Source organism: Heterocephalus glaber, unplaced genomic scaffold, assembly GCF_053883595.1.
Source record: "Heterocephalus glaber isolate CG9 unplaced genomic scaffold, H.glaber_assembly_v1.0 deba00001790, whole genome shotgun sequence".
Taxonomy (NCBI): Eukaryota; Metazoa; Chordata; class Mammalia; order Rodentia; family Bathyergidae; genus Heterocephalus; species Heterocephalus glaber.
Genome location: NW_028258473.1, coordinates 4,437,786 through 4,465,641, shown reverse-complemented (window position 1 = coordinate 4,465,641; position 27,856 = coordinate 4,437,786). Strand labels below are relative to the sequence as shown.

Here is a 27,856-nt window from a genome sequence, read left to right as displayed (position 1 = left end):
TGCCAATAAGATGGAAAACACAGAAGAAACAGACATATTCCTATATATGTATGAATTATCAAAGTTGAACAAAGAAGACCTAAAAATTCTAAACAACCCAATATCAATCAATGAAATTGAAAACATAATTAAAAACTTACCAACTAAGAAAATCTCAGGTCCTGATGGCTTCATGGCTGAATTCTACAAGACATTTAGACTGGAACTCCCACTGCTGTTAAAACTTCTCAATGGAACTGAGAGGGGAGCAACACTCCGGAATTCATAACTGGAAGCAAGCATCACCTTAATTCCAACAGCAGAGAAAGACTCAACTGAAAAAGAGAACTATAGGCCAATCTCACTAGAACATATATACAAAAATCCTTAATAAGGTACTGGCAAATAGAATGCAAACAATCATCAAGAAGATCATACACTCTGACCCAGTGGGACTCATCCCAGGAATGCAGGGATGGTTCAACATATGCAAATCAATAAATAAAATACACTGTGTCAATATAGCCAAGGACAAAAAGCATATGATCATCTCAATAGATGCAGAAAAAGCATTTGACAAAATCCAACCCTCATTTATGATAAAAACCCTACAAAAAATTGGAATAGACAATCTCCACCTCAATCTGATAAAAGCCATCTGTGAAAAACCTATAGCCAATATCATACTAAATGGTCAAAAACTGAAATCCTTCACACTAAAATCAAGAACAAGACAAGAATGATCACTATCACCACTCCTATTCAATATAGTCTTCGAAACATTAGCGATGGGAATTAGACAAGAGAAAGAAATAAAAGAAATAAAGATATGAAACAAAGAAGTCAAATTGTCCTTATTTACAGATGACATGATACTCTATATCGAAGAGCCCAAGAACTCCACCAAAAGTCTTCTATACTTAACCAAATTCAGTAAAATAGCTGGATACAAGGTCAACACACAAAAATCTATCACTTTCCTCTACACAAACAATAGACTCAGGGAGAAAGAAATAGGGCAATAAATTCTTTTCACAATAGCATCCTAAAAACTGAAATATCTAGGAATCAACTTAACAAAAGAAATCAAAGACCTCTTCTCTGAAAACTATAGCACTCTGAAAAGAGAGATTGAAGACAATATCAGAAAATGGAAAGACAACCCTTGCTCCTGGGTAGGAAGCATCAACATAGTGAAAATGGCCATATTTTCAAAACTGCTATATAGATTCAATCCAATCCCAATTGAAATTCCAACAGCACACTTCATGTACCTTGAGAAAAATTCATTTGGAACAAGAAAAGACCTAGAGTAACAAAAGAAATTCTAGACAAAAAAGACATGGTAGGGTGTATCACAACCACCAAGTTGAAACTATACTACAAAGCTACTGTGATAAAAACAGCATAGTACTGGCACAGAAACAGACTTAAGGACCAGTGGAAAGATTAGAAGATGCAGAAACAACTCCAGACACAATCAGCCACCTCATCTTCAACAAAGGAGCCAAACACCCTCACTGGAGGAAAAATAACCTCTTTAATAAATGGTGCTGGAAGAATTGGTTTCAACTTGCCAAAGATTAAAACTAGACCTATATCTCTCACCATGCACTAAACTAAAATCAAAATGGATTAAATATCTTAATATTAAAACAGAAATGCTGAACCAGCTGAATCAAATGTTAGGTAGGATTCTTGAAGACACTGGTGTAGGAAAAGATTTTATGAACAAAATCTCAGTTGCCCATGAACTAGCACAAACAATCAACAAGTGGGATCTCTTCTTATTAAAAAGCTTCTGCACAGCAAGAGAAACCACCAGCAGTGTGAAGAGACAACCTACAATGTGGGAAAAAATTTTCACCTGCTGTTCCTCAGACAAAAGGTCTACTATTTGGAATCTATAAAGAATTTTAAAAAATCAGACCTCCCAAATTTAAAGACCCAATCCAAAAATGGGCATCTGAAATGAACAGATATTTCTCACACAAAGAACTAGAAATAGCAAATAAACATATGAAAAAATATTCAACATCGCTGGTTATTGAAGAGATGCAAATGAAAAAAAATGTTCAGATTCCATCTCACTCCAGAAAGAATGGCTGCTATCATGAAATCAACCAATAGCAAATGCTGGCGGGGCTGTGGGGAAAGAGGAACCCTGCTCTACTGCTTGTGGGATTGTTGACTGGTGCAACCACTATGGAAATAAGCATGGAGCTAGCTCAAAGAATTAGGACTGGAAGTTCCATTTGACCCAGCTATTCCTCTACTGTGTATCTTCTCCAAAGAATTAATAGAATCATACCACAGTGATATATGTCCACCCATGTTCATAGCAGCACAGTTTGTAATAGCTAAAACTTGAAAGCATCCCTGTTGCCCATCAACTGGAGAGAGGATAAAGAAAATGTGGCTTTTAAATAAAATAGTGTATTAGTCATCCATAAAAAATGAGAAATTAGAGACATTTACAGCTAAATGGATGCACATTGAGGTGATACTGTTAAGTGAAATAAATTGGACACACGTGTAAATACCGAATAGTTTCTCTAGTATGAGAAACTGAAAGTGTAAGTAAGCACTAAAAGTTATAATAGATAATGTGAAATAGGAAGAAAAGGGGGAAAAGGGAAGGGGAAGTTGGAGGGGTAGGGGAAAGGAAAGAAGGGAATGGAATTAATATGATAAAATGGAAAAATGGAAACCAAGTCTTTGTAAATAGGGAGGGATGGAGGCTATGAAAGGAGGGCAGGGGAATGGGCAAAAATAGGAACCAAGAGAGATTATGTAAAGGTGCAAATTTCCAATGATGAATGTGATGATATTGTATACCTAAAATGTACCAATAAAATTAATTTTTTAAAAAAGAATGTATATTCTGTTCTGGTAGGATCAAACACTGTGTAGATATATACACAATTAAGTCAACTTATTCAAAGTTGTGGATCAAATCTGAAGTCTCTGTTTTTGATTTTTGTCTTATTGAGCTACTTGTAATATAAGGGTATTTATGTTCCCCACTATCATTTTTATTGATGTTTATCTGATATTTTATGTCCATTAGTATTTGTTTTATGAAGTTATTTGTGTTTATATTCAATGTGTTTATGTTTATAATTGTTATGACTTCCTATTGAGTTGTTCCCATAACTAATATGTAGTAACCTTCTTTGACTCTTCTGATCAGTTTGGGCTTGAAGTCTTCTTTGTTTGAAAATAAGATACCTAATTCTTGCTTTCAAAGTTTTATTGCATATAGTATTTCATTTTTTTATTCTTTCTTCATTGTTTTATTTTTATTGTATGATTTTTTTTTAAATTAAGTGTCTCTTTTATGCAGCATACCTTTAGGATTTGTTTTCTGTTTGTCTGCCTATCTATGTCTTTTGACAGGTGAGTTGCGTCTATTTACATTGAGAGTTACTTCTAAGACAGATTGACTTATTCCTGTCATTGCATCATTTTTCTGCTGTTGATTCCTTTATTTTTCCTTTTTTCTTAACTGCTAACCCTGCTTGATATATTTATTCCATCAGCTATTTTGGCATTTTTGGATTCATTATCTCTGTCTTGGATATGCTGCAGAATTTTTTTAGAGTGCTAATTTAGTGTTCATGAATTTTTAAGGTATTTTTTGTTGTGAAAAGCTGTTATTTCTTCATCAATTTTGAAAGATATTTTTGATGGATCTGTTAGTGTGGGTTTCATGTTTTCTTTTAGGGCTTGAAATACTTCACTTTAAATTCTTCTGGGCTTCAAGTTCTGTGTTGAGAACTCTGCTGTAATTCTAATGGTTTTATCTTTAAAAGTGATTTCTTGATTTTTCTCTGACACATTTTAGGTTTCTGTTCTTGTGTGATACTCCTGGAATTTTGACTATGATGAGCCATGGAGAACTTCTTTCTGGTCATAATTATTTGAGACTCTATTCTACTCTGATTTCTGTAATTAAATTTTTTATTCCATTTGTGTGATTTTCTGACTTTTCTCTGACTCCAGGTTAGTCACAGGTTAGTCTTTTTTGTGTTGTTTATCATCTATTAGACTACTTTTCCTTGCCCTCTTGTTATTTTTGAATTATCTGTGAATATATGGTTGCATGGATGAGACCTTACTTCTAGTTCTAATATATCTTCTCACATTTTTAACTTCTCCTGCCCATGCTTTCAATACAATTCATAATCTCCTGAATTTTTGTTTGGAACCTTTTCATATACTATAATTATTTGCTAAATTAATATTTCCTGTTTTGAATATTTTTGGCAAGCTCTTCTAATTTTTATTTCTATCTTCTTTATGCTCATTGATCAATTTATTTAGTCCATTATGTGTTTAATTATATCATCTTTGAGTTTGTTGAGTTTCTCTGTTTCTTCTTTTATAATTTTACATAATTGTCTCTCCTTTTTCTGATTTCCTTCTAAGTCATATCCTTTGTATCTGCTTTGGGGGAGTTGGGAGTTTTTGGAGAGATACTTTCTCTCTTTGCTTTCCCATGTTTCTGTCTTTCAGTGTGTCCTGAGGGTTGAGGGTGAAATAGAGTGAAAAAAACTCTATTGTTATTATGAATATTTCTTTAGTTAGAGTCTGCTTTTAAGTGATGTGATCTTGAGTTTCTTTACGAAATGTGTTGTGAACCACTTCAACATATTCAGTTTCACAGGATTAGACCTAGTCACTTTGTTGCAAGAAGGGAATTTCTCCTCATTATGACAGAGTCAAAAGATCAAACCATACATCAATGATGTATTTTAAAACTTGTTTTGAAAATTTCTCCTTTTTATCAATGCTCTTTACAGACTGTACTATACTGTTTATAACAGTTAGCCTGAGCTGGGGAAAGCTGGGAGTTTGGCAGAGTTTGTTAATATGTGAGTTGTTGGTTTATGTCTGAATTCCAGAAGGGTTACTGTGACATGCTCATGAAAGGTACTATTTATGTTAAATCACATATATAGCAAACTCCGATATATATTCCAGATGAAAGGTGAAGAGGAAGATAGGGAAATAAGGGGCAAGAGAAAGAGGGAGAGAGATGAACGAAGAAGAGATGGGAAAAGGTTAAAAAAACAAAACAAAAAGGAGGGCCTGGATTTAGCTCAGTGGTGCCAGTCCTGCCTCATAAGTACAAGGTCCTGAGTTCGATCCCTGGTACCGAAAAAAAAAAAAAAAAACTAAAAGGAAAGAATAAAAAGGCCTTAAAATAAAATAAAATAAAATTAGAAATTAAAAAGAATAAAAAATCCAAAGCATAGAATAAACAAAAACTTTCCTCATCCACTTGCAGTGACACAAAAATAAAGTATCCTCATAAGTACTTTTATGTTACAGTCCCAATATGATTGAAAGGCTCCAAGATGGTTCTCCTTCTGTGGTGTGCTTTATCGTCACCACAATAAAGAAATAGAGAGGACTGCTGATCAACTAGGGTGGCTCTCTAGGCTCCCTTCCTGGCTGCCAGCTGCTTTGCATGTAGGTATCTGCAGGCCTTTTTCCCTGTCCCAAGATCTGACCACCTTGGTTTAACTGGAGAGGGGAGGATGCTGTGTAATTGCCTAGTACCTGGCTCTTCATTGTCTTCTGCCAGGGTTCCCTCCATCCTACTCCCTTCTGAAGTGCAAAATCCACAGTGGCCTTCATGTTTTCCCTCCAGATAATGTTTGCCTAGTGCATCACTGGAAACTCTCTGACCCAGTGCCACTCTCTGTTCTCCACCTGTGGTCCTTCATTTAATCAGTATCTCAGTAGCTCCTCTCTCTAACCTGTGAACTTTGTGATGCCACAGGGCTCCCTTCACTGTGTAGTTCATGGAAGGAGGTGCTGGGGGTTCCTCTGTGGGGGCCTGCTAGCAGACACAGGCAGCAGACTGGATTTCCATAAGCAAAGCACGCCTGGTGTATGGGGGAGGAATGGGTTATTTAATTTTTCTAGGCCAGTCAAGCCTCCTCTCTCCTTAAAGTCCTGCCACTCCCAGATGCTGTCCACTCACGTAGCCTTCAGGTTCTCTGTCCTTTCAGTGATCTGGTTCATCTTTGTTTTGAAATTCCATAGTGCCCACTGTGTCCTCATGTACACCATTCCCTAATTTTCAGTTTCTCTTAAACCTTGGTTTGTGCATGTAGCACTTGCAGTGAACCTTTTCCTGGGGTGGGGGTGGGGATGTTAGAGTGGTTGTGAACCTATTCCATCAGACAGGTCACTACTGAGATGTCAGCTTCCTCCCTCAGATACTCTAATCACCTCCTAAGATGACATTGTTATATCCAGGGGTGGACATCTAGTCATACCACATCACGTCATGCCAGTGCTTTGTTGAAAACGTAGGTCCCAGCAATCCTAAAGCCAGTGCCAGTAAAGAACTAAACTAAAGGGCAGTTGAGTATAACAAAAGTTGGTTTATTTGGGAAAAAAATGGCAAAGAAAGAGGATAAATATCTACCATGAAGTGATAGGAAGCATCAGACCTGAAATAGCAGGAGCTCTTATTCCTGGCTCATTTTATTGGGGAATAGTTTCTTTCTCATCTCCCAGGTGGGCAACTGTCCATCTCTGATCTATTCTCTTGACTGGCTTTGATCCTATGCATGTCTGCCTACATTCTTTCTGGCAATTTGGTTTCTTCCTGCCCCTTTGTAATGAATAAGTAAAGGGGGGGTATAAGGAAGCAGATTATTTAATGACTCTGTAAAGGGGACATCTGTACATGTGTGTGTAACTGGTATGATATCATTATGGACAGCTAAGTTAGGTAGGAATATTAAAGGCAGTCAGACAGGACTAGGCCCTTGAGAGAGTCAGAACAAAGGTAAAAACATATTACACTGCAGTGGGAGGCACATCTGTGGGGGGTCAGACCTCAAGATAAATATGAAATGACCAGGGCTAAGATAAATGGTAACTCTTAGTCTAATGCTAAATAGACATCAGTCACCTTGGTATGTTACCAAGACCCTCAGACTCATTTCTTCCCGAAAATTTCTTTGTTTTTTCCATGTACACTTGCTACATGACTTACTTCCCTATTGGATCAACGTTATCTAAACAACTACACTTATAATCTTATTGGTTGATCATTGCTGTAACCCTTGTTGTACTCATGTTGTTGTGCTCTATAAAACTTCCCCTGAGAAATGAGGTCTTTGGCAACCCATTTTGGGTCCTCCCCTGCCTCTCAGGAGCTATATCTTTCCCCCTCAATAAATGCTTTGTACTCTTAAACCTCTATTGTTCCTAGAATTCATTCTTCAATATTAGAGAACATGAACTCAGCGTATCAGCTTCTAACAGTTTGGGAGTTACAGTATTTCCCTTACATCATATTTGGAGGTCCTGATATTAACTATATCATTTGGATGTCCCAAAGAGCTAATTGCATGGAGATAAGAGTTAGGTTTTTTTCATAGATTTTGGATTGTGACTCGCTTAGGTAATCAAAAGTATTATCACTGTTTTTTAATTGCTCATGCTTTTAATTTTTATGTCTTGTCTTTGTCAATTGCTTGTCTCTTTTATACACTGCCTTTTGTTAAAATGATGGTAAATTTAAGTTGACAACATGGGAGGATGTGCCCCATTAAAGAATGTGAGATTTTCCTCCTGTTTTGTATATGCTGCATTTGGGCTTAGATGTTAAATTTACTGGTGTTCCTCGTCTGACCAATTTGCTGTGAGTTGTTCAGCAGTGCTAGGGAAAAGTAATGTTATAGCGCCACCTAGTAGACATTGATATAAAGTGCTGTAGAATGAGTCATTTTTATGAAATCGAGTTCATATTTAGAAAATATACATGCCTATTAATAAATCACTGAACTCCTCCTGCCAATTAAAAGGTGATATACTGGCAGCCTTTTATTTATTTATTTATTTATTGAGTTTATTGGTACATTTTAGTTATACCTTATGATCATATTAATCATCGGGAATTTGTACCTGTACATGATATATCTTGGTTCTTATTTTTTCCCATTCCCCTGCCCTCCCTTCAACCCCTGCACACCTCCCTATACACATAAGCTTTGTTTCCATTTTTCCTTCTTTTGTTCAAATTTTTTCTTTCCCTTTTGTCCTTTCCCCCTCCCTTTGAACCACTTTTCTCCTTCCCTTTGAATATTTTCTTTCTATTTCACAATATCTGTTACAGATTTTGGTCCTCATTTACACCTTCAGTTTCTCACACCGGAGAAACAAATCGGTATTTACACATGTATCCTATTTATTTAACTTTTAAGAGTATAGCCTCAATGTGCATCCATTTAGCTCTAAATGTCTCAAGTTTATCTTTATGGCTGAGTAGTACTCCATTTTATATTTAAAAACCCACATATTCTTTATACACTCACCAAGTGATGGGCTTAGTGGCTGTTTTGAAGATTTAGCTATTACAAACTACTGGTGGCCATTCTTAAGACTTAGAGGACAGGTTTCACTGAGACAAACTGGCACAATCTTCCTCTATACTCTAGAGGAAATGTCAAGCCTGTTCTGCCTGTTTCCTTTCTGGCCTGATCATCCACTGGTGATAAAGCAAGTGTGTCTCTTGAGATTGCCCATTCTTGCCTTTCTAGGCTCAAGAGCAATTTGTTGCAATAAATCACTCTGAGCATGAGAAGAAAAGACTTCCTTTTTCTGATCTCATTTCTGATTTTCCTGCCACTTTATACTTTCCTTTTCAAGGCATGTAAGATTAGAAAAAGGAAGATCTCTGAACTTTCCCAACCTTTTCCAACTCAGAATGTTTAAGTTGATCCCATAGAAAATGAGTGTTTGTTAACACCAAAGACAGGAAAGTCATCTTAGATTTAAAAAAAAAAAGCTCAGGCTTTTATCTATCCCTTATAGAATGCTAAACCAAACTGTGGTTATTCTGCCAGCTAGTAAATGTTCTTAGAGCAGCTACCATTCTTAAAGGAGAGGATAGGTTCCCCAGCACCTTCTGGTGAATCCCCTTTGAAGGCAATGGTTGATGGAAAGTTAGCTAGATGGGCAGCTGTTAACTAGAAAGTTAACTAGACAGGATTCATTTCTGGAGACAGATCTCTGGTTGCATGGAACTGGTGGAAGGTGAGAGGACAACTGAGGGGTCATAGCAAGGGCTACTCTCTTGTGGATACCCAAAGGTTCCTCAGTAGAAGCTGAGTCTTGACAGCTCAACTTGGTAACCAGCAGAAAAATACCCACTTATCTATTGTTCCTACCTGCACTCCTCAGTGTGGTCAAAGGTAACTCTCAGTGATTTTCAGGTATCCTCTGTCCCAGAGTGACCTGAGATGATGCTGTTGGAGCTCTTTTTTAAGCCTCTTTTAAGAGTTGAGCTACAGATTTGGACTTATCTCTCTCTGCTAGTAAGATACACCCCTATGGGGACAGGCACAAATAGAAAAAATAACCTTCTAGATGCCCTGACAAATCTTCACTAGGACAAAGGTCTTATTTAAGAACCCCTCTAAATTTACTTTTTTCTGTCCAACTTACTGAGAGTTAGCTTTACAACTCTTTATCATCAGACCCACCTCTCTACAGGACGTCTCAAACTGAGGCAGCTTGCAACAGCGGTCTGCCTTTCACAGAGGAAAGCTATAAGAGAAGCAATTTACACTTGTGTTCTACATATGCTAACTAGTAGTAAAAAGGAATTTTTAGTCAGCCTTTCTCTTCATGTGCATGTAGAAAACTGATACATGTGCCTTTACTAACATAAATTGTGGTTGCTAGGTATAAGTTTAACCTGTGAGCTTCAGAGACATAGAAATTTTAGGTAGGACTATGAACAAAGCATAGCCTTGTCTTGTTGATAAGAAAAATTGTTTAGGTAATTAGGTAAATAACACAAATGTTTTGGAGGCTTCTTCATCCTAAAGCTCAGAGCAAGATTTCTCCTGGCCATTTATTTGACTCTGTCTGTCTCTAGAGGTGATCTCTTTTACAGCTGGGAAGTGCTCCCATTTGATCTATTTTCCTCACTCTCTTTTAAAGAGTAAAAAAGCAGTGATTCAAAAACTCTTGATTATTGGTTTTCTACCAATGCTTCCTCCTTTAACACATGACAGTTACAGATGGAATCAACTGTAACTTGTGCTAGAGTTAGGAGTATGAGTTGCTGAGGAAGATAGGGTTGTGAGCCAGTAAGAGGTGATTAATCTGACCTGGCCCTACTCATTTCTCTTCAGAAGGCAACCACCTGCTCTGAAGTAGAGTCACCTTGGGAATGCTGTGAGGATATAGAAATAATGTAGAAATTAAATGAGATGCCAATTTCTTTCTCTTGTTTCAGATGGGAGACTCAATATCAAAATCTCTTGCTCCTTTGGAATGTATTCTTAAGCATAGGAAAATGTTCAATCCTTACATATTGAGAAAGAGTCGTTTAATATTTTTTTGCACCCACTCATGGTCTACCTGCCCCTTAGAGCCAAAATGGAATGCAGAGCGAACTATTGATTAGGATACTAGTTCACAACTAGAATTGTACTCTGAGAGAGAGAGAGAGAGAGAGAGAGAGAGAGAGAGAGAGAGAGAGAGAGAGAGAGAGAGAGAGAGAGAGAGAGAGAGAGAGAATATGGTCAGAATTACCTTATGTTCAGACTTTCTTTGTATTAAGAGAAAATCCTTACCTGTGTTCAAAATATAAATATAAGCCACAGGAAAACCAGACACCTCTGGTCCTTAAGGAATCAACTATCACTAAGCCTGAGACTAACCACCCTAGCCCTTTGGAACCTGATGATGAGCTTTCTGAGGCAACATTAATCAAAGCCTCACCTACCATTACTGAACCTTAGGACAAGTTTTCCAAGGCAACTTTGATCAAAATCTCATCCGCTATTACTGAGCCAAAGGCTTTCCCTACTTGCCCGTTGGAATTTGAGATCCCTCCCCCTTACCATTTGGGGTCTAAGGGTGAGGCTTATAAGCCAGCTATAATTGAATCCTCCCTGATTTTGTTCAAGCTTATCAAGGAAAATAGGCTGGGGTGTAACTCAGTGGTGCTGCACCTGCATGGCAAGCAGAAGGTCCTGGGTTTGATCCCCAGTACTGGAAAAAAAAGGAAAATATCCCTTACAAGAAGTAAATGGTGAATTCTGACATACTTGTGTTCACATGTCCTTTTTTCTCAGTGACCTCAAATAGATCAAACAGATCTGGGAAAGTTTTCAGACAACCCTGATAAGTACATTGAGGTGTTTAGAGGACTTACTCAGACCTATGAACTTGATTGGAAATATGTAACATTACACTTAAACATTGACTTCTACTGAAAGACAGGCAGCAATTCATTTGGAATTTGTTATTACATTTGGAGATTAATAACATACTGTTAACTTCAGAATACCAGAAGACAGGCAGCCAGAGGAGCAGCAAGTTCCCACTGGAACACAAGTGGTCCCAATCCAAGATCCCTACTGGCCTACCAGTCTGTCAGTAGATTGGAATAGTAGGCATCTTCAGACATGTATTTTTGAAGGTCTAAAAAGGACTAGAACTAAGCCCTTCAATTATTTACATTGTCAACTATTCAGTAGGAGAAAATGAGAACTCCTCTGCCTACTTAGATTGTTTACAAGAGGCATTAAAAAAAGCATACATCCCTGGCTCCTGATTTGATTGAAGGATGGATTTTTCTTAAAGATGTTTATTATCCAGTCAGCCTCAGATATTAGAAAAAAAGCTCCAAGAAATGGCTTTTGCTCCAGATAGCTCACTTGATACCTTAGTGAAAATTGCCTTCACTGTATTTTATAATTAAGGCCAGGAGGAAACCAAGGGGAAGAAACAAAGAGTCAAAAAGTAGGTGGCTGCCTTTGTTGTAGCCTTAAAAGGAATAGACCAGGAGGTATGATGCTCAGGGCTCCAAGAAGAGGTCAGTGACTAAACTCACCTTCTACTACTAAAAAAATAACCAGGCCACTTTAAGAGGGATTGTGATAAGAACAGTCATGACAAAAAGCCCCCTGAGCCATGCCCTGATTGAAAGGTGACCACTGGAAGTTGGACTGCCTCTAGAGGAGAAGGCCCAAGAGCTCAGACCCATCTTACTAGCTGGTCCAGAAAGACTGAAGGGCCCCTGGGGCACTTTGTGCCTTCACCTTCTGGTGAGACAGGCATCTCCCTGGGTAATCATGACTATAGAAGGAAAAGAAACCAGCCTATTACTGGACACTGGTGTCTGTCTCTTGATCCTTCTTTTTCAACCCAGCCTTCCTTCCACCCATCATACTTCAGTGAAAAGAGTCACCAGAGAGGAGACAACTCACTGTTTCTCATCACACTTAGGCTATAACTGGGATGGATTTCTCTTCACCCATTGACTCCTAATTATGGCTGAAATTCCAGTTCCCCTCCTGGGGAGAGATATTTTATTTTGTTTGAATGCTGTAATATCTACATGCACCCATGTCAGGTATGCTACCTCCCTCTCATGGAAACAGAAATAAATCTTGAAGCATGGGCAACTAAAGGAAAAATAGGTAGAGCAAAAGAAGCTTCTCAAGGCCTTGTCTTCAGGTCTCCCTGATCTTGGGAGGGTCCCTTGATCATACTTGACCCAAATTTTTTCAGTCAAATGTCAAGTGGGCTCCCTCCCATGAGTGTCAGTTCCTTCCATCAAAATGGTTACAATCAGATGATAGTAAATTGTTCCTTCCTGGTGCTCGTCAATGGAAAGTTATTAAGTCTTTACATCAAAACTCTCACTTGATGAGAGATAAGACCCACCAGATAACCTCAAAGTTATTCCCTGGAAAGAGATTTTCTTAGACAATACAACATGTTAGTTAAGACATGTCGGCTCTGTCAAAAGAACTATGCTTTTATCCAGATGATAGCCACTCCAGGTATAAAGAGACATGGTAAACACCTTGAAAAGATTGATTGATTTCACTTGCATGCCAAACTGTAAGGGACTCCAGTATCTACTGGTCTGGGTAGATACTTTCACAAACTGAATTGAGGCCTTTCCTTATAGAACAGAAAAGACACAAGAAATGGTAAATGTTTTAGCCTCAGAAATAATTCTCAGGATTCAACTTCCTAAGAACTTACAGAGTGATGATGGGCCTTCTTTTAAAGAAACAGTCACACAGGACATCTCTCAGGCACTAGGCATTCTCTATCAACTTCACTGGGCATGAATGCCAAAATCATCAGGAAAGGTAAAAAAGAAAACAATGAGACCCTAAAGAGTCATCCCAAAATGGCTCAGAAAATGCACCTACGGTGGGCTCATTTACTACTTTTAGGTCTTATCAAAATAAGAAATACACCTCAAATTCTAGGCCTCAGTCTACTTGAAATGCTTTATGGACACCCTTTTCTCACTAATAATTTTCTCTTTGATAGAGAAACAGATGCTGTATGAGAAGATGTCACCTTACTGGGTAAATTCCAACATACTTTTCACAGCTAACAAGTTCAGCCTTAAAGAAAAGGGAACTCTCATATTCCAACCTGGAGATTTAGTACTGATAAACTCTCTTCCCTTATCATCCCCCTTCCCTAGGACCAACTGGGGAAGAACCAAACACGATGATTCTTTCAAGTCCATCAGCTGTCCAAGGTAGCAAGCTGGAACTCCTGGATACATCACACCGGACTCAAGCCCTGGGAACCAGAGTTTGTCACTGAGTGTGAGCAACCATCCAAATACTCCTGTGAACACACAGAAGACTTAAAATTTTTGTTTAAACAGAAGACAACATCTTCAGATAAGTGATCATTGATGTTACTTTTAGCCCTTTTACTAATTACCATTTAAAGGAGAATACAATTCCTTTCTCGTCTGGGCACAGGAATATGCAGAGTCATTACAACAAAGATCTTCCTGGATATATGGCCTACTCTCCTTCTCAAGTGCATCAGGACTTCCATAGTGAATATCCTCAGGTCAAGGAGATGATTAGAATAAGCTACAAGACTACATTGATGAGATACAAAAAAGTTTAGTGATTCATAGTTTAGCCTACTGGTATTAGGCAACTGAATGGCCTATAAACTACACCCCTAGTAGTCCTGGACATAATTGAATTTTTCCTAAAAATGCCACTGAAGCCTCTCTACACACAATAGTAAAACTCCTATTAAATAAGAGCCCACTCCAATCATGAGAGGCAACAATCAAATACAAAGATGTCTATTTTCAGATATGGCATGATTACATGTGGTTAACTCCAACTATAGGACAACTTAGTAGAAAGCCCCCCTTATGTTAGGAACAAATAAGTCATTCTTATTTTCATTGGCCTAACTACTAAATACTTGAGATGGATGACCCTCAAACAGTGTATGCACACCATGACTTTATAGGTTGGAGATTGGTTTACAACAAACTGGTTTAATCACCTTGAAATTAGATGGAAAGCCCCCAGTGTCACTCACTGGTACTGTGGAACCAAACAGTGGTCCTAGCTACCTTCTGTATGGATAGGGAGATGCATCCTGTGATTTGCATGGTTATAAGGTAGGAGTCTCAAAAATATCAGTGAACCTGCAAACTTATAACCTCTATGACTCTGATGATCTAGAAGTGTGTTTCACTGGTATGATCATTTGGCTTCTCTTTGTCCCTTCCCTAGGATTAGAGGATGTCATGCAACACATCAAGGCCTTAACTAACTATACTGAATGAGCCTTAAACAACACCTCTACTGGGCTCTCTCTCCTAAATGAAAAATTAAAATTAATGAGACAGGCTGTTGTCCAAAATCAGATGATAATAGACATTCTAAAAGCAGCACAAGGAGGTACTTGGGCAATTATAAAAGCTCAGTGTTATGTGTATATTCCCTATCCTTTGCTATTATCTTCATGGTTATTCAAGATATTAAAAAACAGGTTAATGTCATCAGGATTCTGAAATTCCCTGGACATTCTAATTACCCTCTTTGTAGGAGGTTATTACTGGTTCTTCCTGGTGGAAATATTTGTTGGGTCTATTCATAATGATCTTATTGATTTTATAGTTTGGCCCATGCATACTTAACTGTTTATTTGGCCTTGTCTCCTCCATGCATAAAGCTATATGTCTACCAAAGACAAGAATGATTGACATTTCTTAAAAATTATTTTTATTGGTAAATCTTAGGTATACAATATAATTACATTACTCATTGGAAATTTGTACCTTTATGTAATCTATCTTGGTTCTTCATTTTTTTCCCCATTCCATGCCCTCCCTTCAACACCTCCACCCATCCCTATTTACCAAGACTTTATTCCCATTTATTCATTTTCTCATATTAATTCCATTCCCTTCTTTACTTTCTCCTACTCCTCCCACTTTCCCTTCCACTTTGCCCCTTTTTTCCTATTTCACATTATCAATTATACCTTTTAGTCCTTATTTACACTTTCAATTTCTCACACCAGAGAAAATATTTTGTATTTATACATGTGTCCTATTTATATCACTTAAGAATATCGCCTCAGTGTGCATCCATTTAGCTACAGATATCTCTAATTTCTCATTCTTTAAGGCTGACTAGTACTCTATTTTATTAAAAACCACATTTTCTTGATCCAAACTCCAGTTGATGGGCAATTGGGCTGATTCCAAGTTTTAGCTATTACAAACTGTGCCTCTATGTACATGGGTGCACATATACCACTGTGGTATGATTCTTTTAATTCTTTGAGGAAGATACCTAGCAGAGGAATAGCTGGGTCAAATGGGACCTCTAATTCTAGTTTTTTGAAGTATCACCATACTGATTTCCACAGTGGTTGCACCAGTCCACACTCACACCAGCAGTGGAACAGGGTTCCTTTTTCCCCACAGCCCAACCAGCAATTGGTTGATTTCATGATAGCAGCCATTCTTTCTGTGGTGAGATGGAATCTGAGCATTTTTTTCAATTCCATCTCTCAAATGACCAGTGATATTGAACATTTTTTCATAGGTTTATTTGCTGCTTTTACTTCTTTGTCTGAGAAATGTCTGTTTATTTCAGATGCCCATGTTTGGATTGAGTCCTCAAATTTGGGAGGTCTGATTTTTTTTAAGTTCTTTATATATTCTAGATAGTAGACCTTTGTCTGAAGAAGAGGTGGTAATTATTTTTCCCACATTGTGAGTTGTCTCTTCACACTGTTGGTGGTTTCTCTTGCTGTGCAGAAGCTTTGTAATGAGAAGAGATACCACTTGTTGATTCTTTGTGCTAGTTCACCCTGCGACTAAGGTTTTGTTCATGAAATCTTTTCCTACACCAATGTCTTTCAGAGTTCTACCTAACCTCTCTTCCAGATGGTTTAGTGTTTCTGTTTTAATATTTAGATCGTTAATCCATTTTGATTTTGGTTTAGTGAGTGGTGAGAGATATGGGTCAAGTTTTAATCTCTGACAAGTTGAAACCCAATTTTGCCAAGACCATTTATTAAAGAGACTATCTTTCCTCCAGTGAGGATGTTTGGCTACTTTATCAGAGATAAGGTGGCTGAGTGTTTCTGGAGTTGTTTCTGCATCTTCTAATCTGTTCCACTTATCCTCAGGTCTCTTTCTTTGCCAGTAACTTGCTGTTTTTTATCACAGTAGCTTTGTAGTATAGTTTCAAGTTGGGTATTGTGATAACCCCTATCTTATCTTTAATGCCTAGAATTGCTTTTGGTATTCGAGGTCTCTTCTTGTTCCAAATGGATTTTTGGATTGTTTTCTCAAGGTCCATGAAGTATGCTGTTGGAATTTCAATTGGGATTGCATTGAATCTATATAGCAGTTTTGGAAGTATGGCCATTTTCACTATGTTGATTCTTCCTACCCAGGACCAAGGGATGTCTTTCCATTTTCTGATATCCTCTTCAATCTCTCTTTTCAGAGTGCTATAATTTTCAGAGTAGAGGCTTTTGATTTCTTTTGTTAGGTTGATTCCTGGGTATTTCCTTTTTTTTGGATGCTATTGTGAAAGGAATTGTTTGCCACATTTCTCTCTCAGTGAGTCTGTTGTTTGTGTACAGGAAAGGTATTGATTTTTGTGTGTTGACCTTGTATCCAGCTACTTCACTGAATTTTGTTATTAACATGGAAATTGAACAACACACCTTTGAATAACCGAGGGATCACAGAAGAAATTAAAGAAGAAATCCGACAGTTTCTACAATTAAATGACAATGTCATTACAATATATTAGAATCCATGGGACACAATGAAAGCAGTCTTAAGAGGGAATTCATAGCCATGAAGACTCATATCAGGAAAACAGAGTGAACTCAATTAATTCATACCCGTGAAGACTCATCAGGAAAACAAAGTGAACTCAATTAAACAACCTAATGCTGAACCTCAAGCATGTAGAAAGAGAAGAGCAGGACAAACTCAAAGCTCATACAAGGGAGGAAACTATAAAGATCAGAGCGGAAATCAATGCAATGGAGACTAAGAGAATGATACAAAAAAATCAGTGAAGCAAAGAGTTGGTTTTTCCAAAAAATAAAATTGACAAACTCTTAGTAAATCTTATCAAAATGAGGAAAGAAAAGACCCAAATCCATGCAATTAGGAATGGAAATGATAAAATTACAAGGGACCCAGCCGAATCCAAAGGATCATCAATACTCTCTTTGAGGACCTATATGCCAAAAAGACGGAAAACACAGAAGATATGGACTGATTTCTAGATACGTATGAATTACCAAAGTTGAATGAAGAAGACCTAAAACTTCTACACAACCAATATCAATCAATGAAATTGAAAATGTAACTAAAAACTTACCAATGAAAAAAAGCCCAAATCCATGCAATTAGGAAGAAAAAGGCTGAAATTACAACAGACCCAGCAGATATCCAGAGGATCATCAATATCTACTTCCAGAACCTATTCTCCAAAAAAGATGGAAAACAGAGAAGAAATAGACAGATTCCTAGATACGAATGAATTACCAAAGTTGAACGAAGAAGACCTAAAAATTCTAAATGACCCTTGATATTCTAAATATCAGGCAATGAAATTGAAAATGTAATTAAAAACTTTCCAACTAAGAAAGGCCCAGGTCCTGATGGCTTCACTGCTGAATTCTACAAGACATTTAGAGAAGATCTATTGCCACTAGTCTTTAAAATCTTCAGGGAAACTGAAAGGGAAGCAACACTCCCACATTCATCCCTGGAAGCAAGATTCACCTTGATCTCAAAAGCAGAGAAAGAACCAACTGAAAAAGAGAACCATAGGCCAGTCTCACTAACAAATATAGATGGGGAAATCCTCAATAAGATACTGGCAAACAGAATGCAGAAGTTTTTCAAGAAGATCATACACCTTGTCCAAGTAGGATTCATCCCAGGGATGCAAGGATAGTTCAACATACACAAATCAATAAATGTAATACACTATCTTAACAGAGCAAAGGACAAAACCATGTGATCATCACAATAGATGCAGCAAAAGGATTCAACAAAATCCAACCTCTGTTCATGATAAAAACCCTACCTAAAATTGAAATAGATGAGCTTTATCTCAACCTGATAAAGGCTATCTATGAAAAACTAACAGCCAACATCACAATAAATGGTTAAAAACTGAAAGCTTTCATGCTATAATAAGGAACAAGACAAGAATATTCACTATCATCACTCCTGTTCAATATAGTTTTGGTAACATTAGAAATAGCAGTTAGGCCAGAGAAATAAATAAAAGGAACAAAGGTGGGAAACAAAGAATTCAAATTGTCATTATTTTCAGATTACATGATACTCTATATAGCAGACCCCAAGAACTGCACCAAAAGTCTTCTAGACTTAATAACCAAATTCAGGAAAGTAGCTGGATACAAGTTCAACACACAAAAATCAATAGCTTTCCTCTACATGAACAACAGAGTCACTGAGAGAGAAATAGGGCAAACAATTCCTTTCACAATAGCATCCAAAAAACTGAAATACCTAAGAATCAACCTAATGAAAGAAATCAAAAGCCTCTACTCTGAAAATTATAGCACTCTGAAAAGAGAGATTGAAGAGGATATCAGAAAATGGAAAGACATCCCTTGGTCCTGGGTAGGAAGAATCAACATAGTGAAAATGGCCATACTTCCAAAACTGCTATATAGATTCAATGCAATCCCAATTGAAATTCCAACAGCATACTTCATGGACCTTGAGAAAACAATCCAAAAATCCATTTGGAACAAGAAGAGACCTCGAATACCAAAAGCAATTCTAGGCATTAAGGATAAGATAGGGGTTATCACAATACCCAACTTGAAACTATACTACAAAGCTACTGTGATAAAAAACAGCAAGTTACTGGCAAAGAAAGAGACCTGAGGATAAGTGGAACAGATTAGAAGATGCAGAAACAACTCCAGAAACACTCAGCCACCTTATCTCTGATAAAGTAGCCAAACATCCTCACTGGAGGAAAGATAGTCTCTTTAATAAATGGTCTTGGCAAAACTGGGTTTCAACTTGTCAGAGATTAAAACTTGACCCATATCTCTCACCACTCACTAAACCAAAATCAAAATGGATTAACGATCTAAATATTAAAACAGAAACACTAAACCATCTGGAAGAGAGGTTAGGTAGAACTCTGAAAGACATTGGTGTAGGAAAAGATTTCATGAACAAAACCTTAGTCGCAGGGTGAACTAGCACAAAGAATCAACAAGTGGTATCTCTTCTCATTACAAAGCTTCTGCACAGCAAGAGAAACCACCAACAGTGTGAAGAGACAACTCACAATGTGGGAAAAATAATTACCATCTCTTCTTCAGACAAAGGTCTACTCTCTGGAATATAAAGAACTTTAAAAAAATCAGACCTCTCAAATTTGAAGATTCAGTCCAAACATGGGCATCTGAAATGAACAGACATTTCTCAGACAAGTAAAAGCAGCAAATAAACCTATGAAAAAATGTTCAATATCACTGGTCATTTGAGAGATGGAAATGAAAAAAATGCTCAGATTCCATCTCACCACAGAAAGAATGGCTGCTGTCATGAAATCAACCAATAAGAAATGCTGGCAGGGCTGTGGGGAAAAAGGAACCCTGTTCCACTGCTGGTGGGAGTGTAGACTGGTGCAACCACTGTGGAAATCACTATGGAGATACCTCAAAGAACTAAGATTAGAGGTCCTATTTGACCTGGCTCTTCCCCTGATGGGTATCTTCCCCAAAGAATTAAAAGCACATACTACAGTGATATATGTGCACCCATGTACATAGAGGCACAGTTTGTAATGGCTAAAACTTGGAATCAGCCTAATTTCCCATCAACTGGAGACTGGAAAAAAGAAATTTTTTTTAGTAAAATGTGTTATAAAACTCAGCCATAAAGAATGATAAATTAGAGGCATTTATAGCTAAATGAATGCACATTGAGGCCATATTCTTAAATGAAATAAATAGGACACGCATGTGTAAATAACCAATATTTTCTCTAGTGTGAGAAACTGCAAGTATAAATAAAGATCAAAATGTATAATTGATAATGTGAAAAAGGAATAAAAGGTTCAAAGGGGAAGGGGAAGTGGAGGGGTAGGGGAAAGGAAAGAAGGGAATGGAATTAATATGAGAAAATGAAAAAATGGAAACAAAGTCTTTGTAAATAGGGAGAGATGGAGGAGTGGAAAGGAGGGCAGGCAAATGGGGAAAAAAGAATCAAGATAGATTGTGTAAAGGTACAAATCTCCAATGATGAATGCTATTACATTGTATACCTAAAATGTACCAATAAAATTAATTTTTAAAAATCTATATCTAACTTAACTTCTCTCAAAGTCCTCTGACATATTCAACTTTTAATTGTAACTTTTTAAATCAATACCAAAGCTCTTAAATCACCTACATTTTACACTTAGTTTCACAATTTGGATTGTTCTCTAGTTATTTAGTGTTAGAGTAATATTTACAATTTGTCAATTAGCAACATATTTTGTCATCATCCAAGGCAGCTGACCTAACTAGATTTAACAGAATGAATTGAGTCATACCTCAAAACAATCAAGTTGTTCAGAGAAGAGGTAGTGTGTAATAATTAATTGGATGCATTTTCTAGTATTGCTCAATCAAGAAGTAACTTATAGTAGATGGTACTCATACTAGTTTATGGACTGTGAGTATTTTAAAAATCACAGCCTGCTCTTTTGGGCTACCAGTGGAAGGGAGACAGAGACTAAGATGGTTTTAATCCAAGAATCTTAGAAATGAATTAATACATACTCCTTCCCACTTAAATGTTTTAAATTAGTAATGGCGATACTTATTGGGATTGCATATGCAAACTGATTGTTACAGTGTTGTAGTAGTTTTTGTTGTGTGTCATTCAAATGTACTGATAGAGTGTTATCCCTGATTTCCGCCTGTAACAGGATGTAATTTTTTTATATTGGTGTATCTTCCTTTAAAATCTAATTTAAAAATAAATCTAAGAAATACTAGACCAAATTAAATGAGAAGGATGATTATTTTCTTTTAAAATGATTTTCTACATAGCAACCTTAGCAATTCCTCAGTTACTACTAATTGAATATTAGTCTGAAATTAAGATAAAATATCTGAGAGATGAAAATATATGAATAATTTTCAAATGTTTAATATGCAGTACACCCAGAATCTTAATATACTTTACCAATGTATCATTTATAAATTTTTTATTAATATATGTTTTTAATACATAATGTTTACATTCCTTGTGGGGAATTGATACCTGTCCATAATACATTTTGGTTTTTTGTTTGCCTCCCCTTCTCCACCCCTCCTTCCCTCTCCCTCCATCTCTTGATCACATTCCTAATTTGAGAAAGATCTATCTTCCTATAATCTGTCTTTTACTTTGCTTTATATTTGTATTTTGTGTTTCCCATATAAGAGAAACCATGCAGTATTTAAGCTTGCATGTCTAATTTATTTCACTTAACATTGTGGTCTCAAGGAGCACTCATTTTCTTACAAAAGACTCAAATTTATTGAACAAGACACTCCATTACTGTCCTACTTTACAACCCTGATCTGGAGACTGAAAACAGGAGCCCGAGGAGCACATATGGACCTCTGGCCTTGAGCCTGTACTACAGACAGCTGTTCTTTTTTGACTCAAAATGACGGAATCTTATGTCAAATTTGAGCCTATAAAGACGGTATAAATAACGTATTCATTAGTTTTTTAAAAACTTATTTGAGAGAGGATTCTTCGCTAAGGTACCAAGGCTATCTTTTGCCTCCTCCAACAATGATAATTTGGAATAAATCAAATGTACTTTCAATATGCTTGATAAATATTGCCTCAAAATTACTGAAAAGTTCATATTCATCAAAAGAAATGAGGGGGAAGAATAGCTCAGTCTAATGGGTAAATGATTGCTTTCATTGGCTTCACAGGATTCTATCATCCCAGTGATTGTGAGCTGATTAGGAGGACTCCTGGCTTCCCTTCTCTTGTAGGATATGTGATTCTTCAAATATAAGGTGGTTTAAGAAGTTTCTCTTTGTCAGGCTTTGGAGAAGGAATTCCTTATCTATCTTCTTTAAAGTTCTTTGGGGCCTGCTAAATTTATCACCCCTTCTGAAAATAAACTGTTTCTTTAATGGAACATCTCCTTTTTATTACAAGTAAAAAGTACTGTTGATTAGTTCCATCAAAGTTTCACTTTCTTTCCACAAATCAGGCATCAAAGCTGGAATCACACAAATCTAAATGGCAGTAGAATTTCTTGTCCAGAATAGGAAAGGCCAACAAGGACAGGCAGGAAATGCCTAGAGAGCAAACCCACATTTCAGCAAAGATAGTCCTATTTTCTCATGTGCAATCATCATAATGATATCCCCCTTTGGCAACTCCCTAGTGTGCCAAGTTTAAATCAAGTACAAGGAAATCAACAAATTAAAGGGCTTTCTTATCTTCAATCTGGCAATATCTGACATTTTGATAATTCTGCTGAACAGTTCCTTTGCTCTGGTGAGTGCCTATATTGAGTTGATTCCAGCACACAGGGCAGATGCTGCTCTAATCCAGTGATGAGTGATGGGACTTTAAGGAATATGGGTCATAAGTCTGTCTCAAAGCTCCATTCTAGAACCTAAATTTTTAAGAGTTGAGATTATTTGAGTGACTAGCCAACCTGTCCTTTGCTTCTAGTTGCCATGTACTGACACCAGGTAAAGCTTCAGGAGAGTATTTCTGAATAAAAGGGCAGGGAATGGGCAGTGCTAAGATAGATTAGATACCTCCCCAAACTCTTCAGGATGAGGCCAGTTTTATGGATGAAGTATGGTTGTGGAATGTCACACAAACATCTCCCCACCTCCACACTTCCTCCTTCTCTCTTAGGTAGGTACCATTTAGAGTTCCACTATTTTCAAAGTTGAAATATCTTTTTTATGTACTTTTCTTTTGATTTTTTTCTAAACTACCTACAACCCACTGTGTTCTTATTGCAATAAAGTAAATTTTTTCTTCTTTCATATTTTTTGGAATAAGGTAAATCGTTTTAATACTTCAGACATGTTATGTTTGCCCATACGAACAACACTGCGCTGAGCTGATGTCAAGAAGGGTGTTGCCTGTTCTGGACAATTCTGAACCCATTGAAACCAAGGCTAACACACTCTTAAAGCATTTTAATGGTTGTTATGATCTGGGGTTTTGCAGTGTTTCTTGCTCTTCCACATCCAATTTATCAAAACCTATTCTATCTCATCAGTAGGTAAGTACTCAGCTATTTAATGGATAATTTTACCTTCCTCTTTGCAGAGATCCTTGGGAAATTGACACTTGAAAAGCTCTTAACTGCATTTTTCTTTTCTTTCACTTATTCTCAATAGAGAACATAGAGCACCTATCTAAAGCTAACCGTATTAATAGACCCAAATGGTAGGGCACCAGGTTAGGAGCACTGGCGATTAGGAATTTGATTGTCCTCAGTTTGACTTCTGCTTGGTCCAGGACTCATAAGGGAGAATATTCTAGTTTCATCTATTAATTTTTATTGATAAAAGATCTAGAGATTGGTGGGTGTGAGATTTATTTAAGGACACACTATGGCAAATCTAGGACTAGAACCCAAGCTTTTCATTCATACCATTGTTTTCTTTGTCAAAACTTCATTCTCTTCTACTCTAGGGGAGGAGTTGTTAGGAGTCACCACTTCCCTGGTTTTCCTGAACCCAGCAAGCTAGATGGGAAGTATGTAGACCTTGGGACCTTTAGCTTGCTGTATATCCTACCTCTGCTGGTGATTGTTGTATCATACACTCACTTAGGGAAGAGGTTGTGGATACAAAATGCTGTTGGTCATGTGTCTGCTCAACAATTTATGGCCTACTACCAGAAGCAGAAGAAGAGCATACGAATGCTGATTCTTATTTTATTCATTAATTTTGTTGGTACCTTTTACGTATACAATATGATGGCATTCATCATTTGGAATTTGTAACTTTACATGATATATCTTGGTTCGTATTTTTCTCCATTCCCCTGCCCTCCCTTCACCCCTCCATCCCTCCCTATTTACAAAGACTTTGTTTCCATTTTTTTCCTTTTCTCATATTTATTACCTTCCCTTCTTTCCTTTCCCGTACCCCTCCCCTTTATCATAATGGTCTTTGCAGTGTACTTGTTTCCCCTCAACTGTTATAGGGTTCTTGTTTCCAGGGCAGGCATAGAAACTGAGAGTGTGGTTTTCTATGCCTTCCACTGGTTTGCCATGAACAACACCTACTGCAATCTTTTCATCTAATGGTGGCTTTACAGGGGCTTCTGTGCCAAACTCAGATCTATAACGTCTTGATGCATTAATTTCCTGTTTTGCAGTAGCTTCCCGGTTGAGCAGGAAGTGAAAGTTCAGGAGAATCATAACGTATTTGAGGATCCCAGTGTGGGTACAGGGGAGAGAAATTCTCAACTCTCTGTCCGGGGTAATTGGGAAGATCCAGATGTCATCCTGGATCAAAAAGAGAAATCTTCAACTCAGGATACTTATTTCTGTGTCCAGGTTTGGGCCATCAGTCTCTAAGATGGGCACCTATAACAGAAGAACACTTGAACCCTTGGAATTTGTTTGAAAAAGTACCTGGGTATGCATTTTCAGTGGCATCTCAGCTGACAGTAACCCTCAGAAATTGATCATGACCGTTTTATTCTTCTTCCAGGGAAATTAGGCCTATCCCCTATCCTAGATCAGATGTTCATATTTAACATGGTAACAACAAATCACCAAGAGATGGTATGACCCTTAAGCCATATATGAAGACCCAATGTTTTTCTGTTATTGGCACCCCTACAAGTCCATCCCCAGTTCCTTTTTGGGGTTGATGATTCTGGCATTTGGAATTAGAAAGTTAGTCACACTATACCTGATGGGGCCACTGTACTCCTACAAAGAAAACTGGTACCACCAGACATCCTGCAGGAATCTGTTGACTCACCTACCTTGTTTTAGAGATGAGAAGAGTGAGAATTAGATTGTCTGACTGAAATTTATTTGACTGCAAGTTTGACCTATGATAACTATTAGTTGCTGCTAACAGTAAGATAAAAGAATCACAAGTGAGAGAGAACATGAGTAAAGCATCAGAGGGAGAACTATTTAATAGCACCTATTCAATAGTAGCAACTCCTTTTTCTTCATTTTATTTATGAGCACAGACTATGTGCTCCCCTATATTTGCCACCTCAACTAAACCTGAGGGGAAAAAGTCATCTTAAGGAGGAAGACATACTGGGGAATGGCCTCAGACTTCTATTTCACCCATCTACTTAAATGTGACTCCCTAAACTCAGTCTTTGTAGTTCTTATGGTTATAAACTGGTTCCTAGGTTTCAGATTTCTCATTTTACTCCCTAGAGCCATGGTTTTTCTCATCAAGAGGATCTCATTAGTATTTGAATTTAATTGGCATATACTTGCATATCTGGTCTCTGTTGAGTTATAGTGATCTTTCTCATTTGGATTCCCCATCCTAGTTGGCTGTTATATTGACTTATAGTCATGCTTTTCTCTCAATACTTGCATGACAAATCAGCCTTTCCAACTCCAATTACTTACTAGCAACTATAAATTTTTACATCCTAAATTGGAACAAAGATACAATCAGATGCAGGCATGCACATGCACTCATACACACTTTCATGTTCACACAGGTGCAAGCTTGCATATATTGCCTCTTGTGACCACTCATGATCATTGCCTAGTGTTGTCCCTTATTTCTACCTATAGTATCCATACTCATTGAGCCTAAATGTCATTTCATGGCTTAATGTGAGGGTTTAGAGGCTCTCAGACTGTGACAATTTTGTTTTTCATTTGGCAATATTTTGTTTTTATCTTTTTAATTTTTATTTTATGAAAAACACAAAATTCCATAATCAAATAAGAGAATAACAATAGTCATTACACTGTGTCATTATCTTCAATGTAGTTAATTTTATTTGGTCTTGGTATTGGGGTTTCTTTATTGCTGATGCTTTACTTTCCCTTCCCCTGATTTTACTTTTCTTGATGTCATGTACTTTCCTGTGATGATTCTATAAATCCATAAGATAAATTATGCTCTTCTGCACTAATTTTATGTTTGTAGCCTATCTCGCTATTTACAATGGTTCCTTTTTACCTTTCTCTCACATCCTTTTCAACTTAACTCATTTCAATTCATATCCTATATGCCCTGCCACATCTTTTGTGAACTTTAAGTCTCTTCTCCTTATTTCATACCTCTGCTATGACACATATTCTGCACATTGCCATACACACACATTAAGAAGCACCCTCATAGAAGGTACAAAATTTCTCTCTCCTTCCAGCATTTCACCTAGGTGCTCACTTTTTTTTATATCTGTTTGTTCTGGGTTGCTCAAACTTAGGTTTTGGCTGCTACCTTAACCAGTGGTTCACAACCTTCTGGGCCAAGACTTATCATTTCCTCTGAAATTAAGATCTCCCCATTTCTCATGCTTTATTCCACTCTAGATTCTAGCCCTTTCTTTCTCTTTGTATATTTGTATATTCCCTTTTCCCATTTTCCTCCTCCTTTTCATCCATCCTTCTCCCTCCCTCTCTCTCCTCCTCTCCCTTCTCTTCCTCCTCCTCCTTTTTCTTCCTCTCTCTCTCTGTCTCCCCTCTGCTTACTTCCTCAGTGTTAAGTTCAACTTCAGTGTTGACCTACTATTACTTCAGTATTCCTGTTCTCTGTTTTCCTCTCTTTAGCTACTGCCATTCATATGCACAAACTCATGTGTACACATGGACCCAATAACAGACCTGAACATTTATTTGTACTTTGTGTCACCAATTCTGGATTTTTCCTGCTTCTGAGGCACATGAAAATTAGGGGCAAAGTGAGGAGACATTAAGAACTCTTAGAGGAACTTGTGGCCTTCCATCAGCTCAGGAGTGTCAGATGGTCGTTGAGGGGAAGTGACTTTCTGGGCTTTCAAGGGAGCCAGTCTTTCTGGTGGTGTTGATGACAAGAATAAACAATATTTCTGTTTTAAGCATCTTGTTTGTTACATATCTTTTCTCTTTGTCCCTTAGAAGATTAAATATTCCTGCTCTCATAAATTATGTTGGCCCAGGACATCCATCTGAGGATATCATGCACAAGGACTTTGAGAAAAGTATATCATTTTCCTTGAGATCTCAGCATTCCTTAATGAGATTGTTCTCTCCAGCCAGACTCTTTGCTTATACATTTTTAAAGATTAGCTATTGTTTAATATGTGCTTTTAAATATAGGCAACAAACTGGTCACATTAAAGTCAAAGTTGTGAACTGATTTCAGTTTACTTCACAAAGAGGACAATTTTATGCATGGCGGCAAACTTTACTTCTAATTTGGGGTTTTGCTGACCTAATAGACTTAAACAAGACTAGATGTTCCACCACAACCTGTTCCTACAACTGACAGAACCCTGGTACAGATGGAGCTTCTCTGATAAAAGCACCATCTGTAT

The 27,856-nt window shown here is 37.3% G+C and overlaps 1 pseudogene; it reads left to right on the top strand.

The window, feature by feature from the left end:
• The window catches only part of LOC106008467 (G protein-coupled receptor 83-like), a 44,615-nt pseudogene extending 19,695 nt beyond the window's left edge, over positions 1-24,920 (top strand).
• The last annotated feature ends 2,936 nt before the right edge of the window (positions 24,921-27,856 follow it).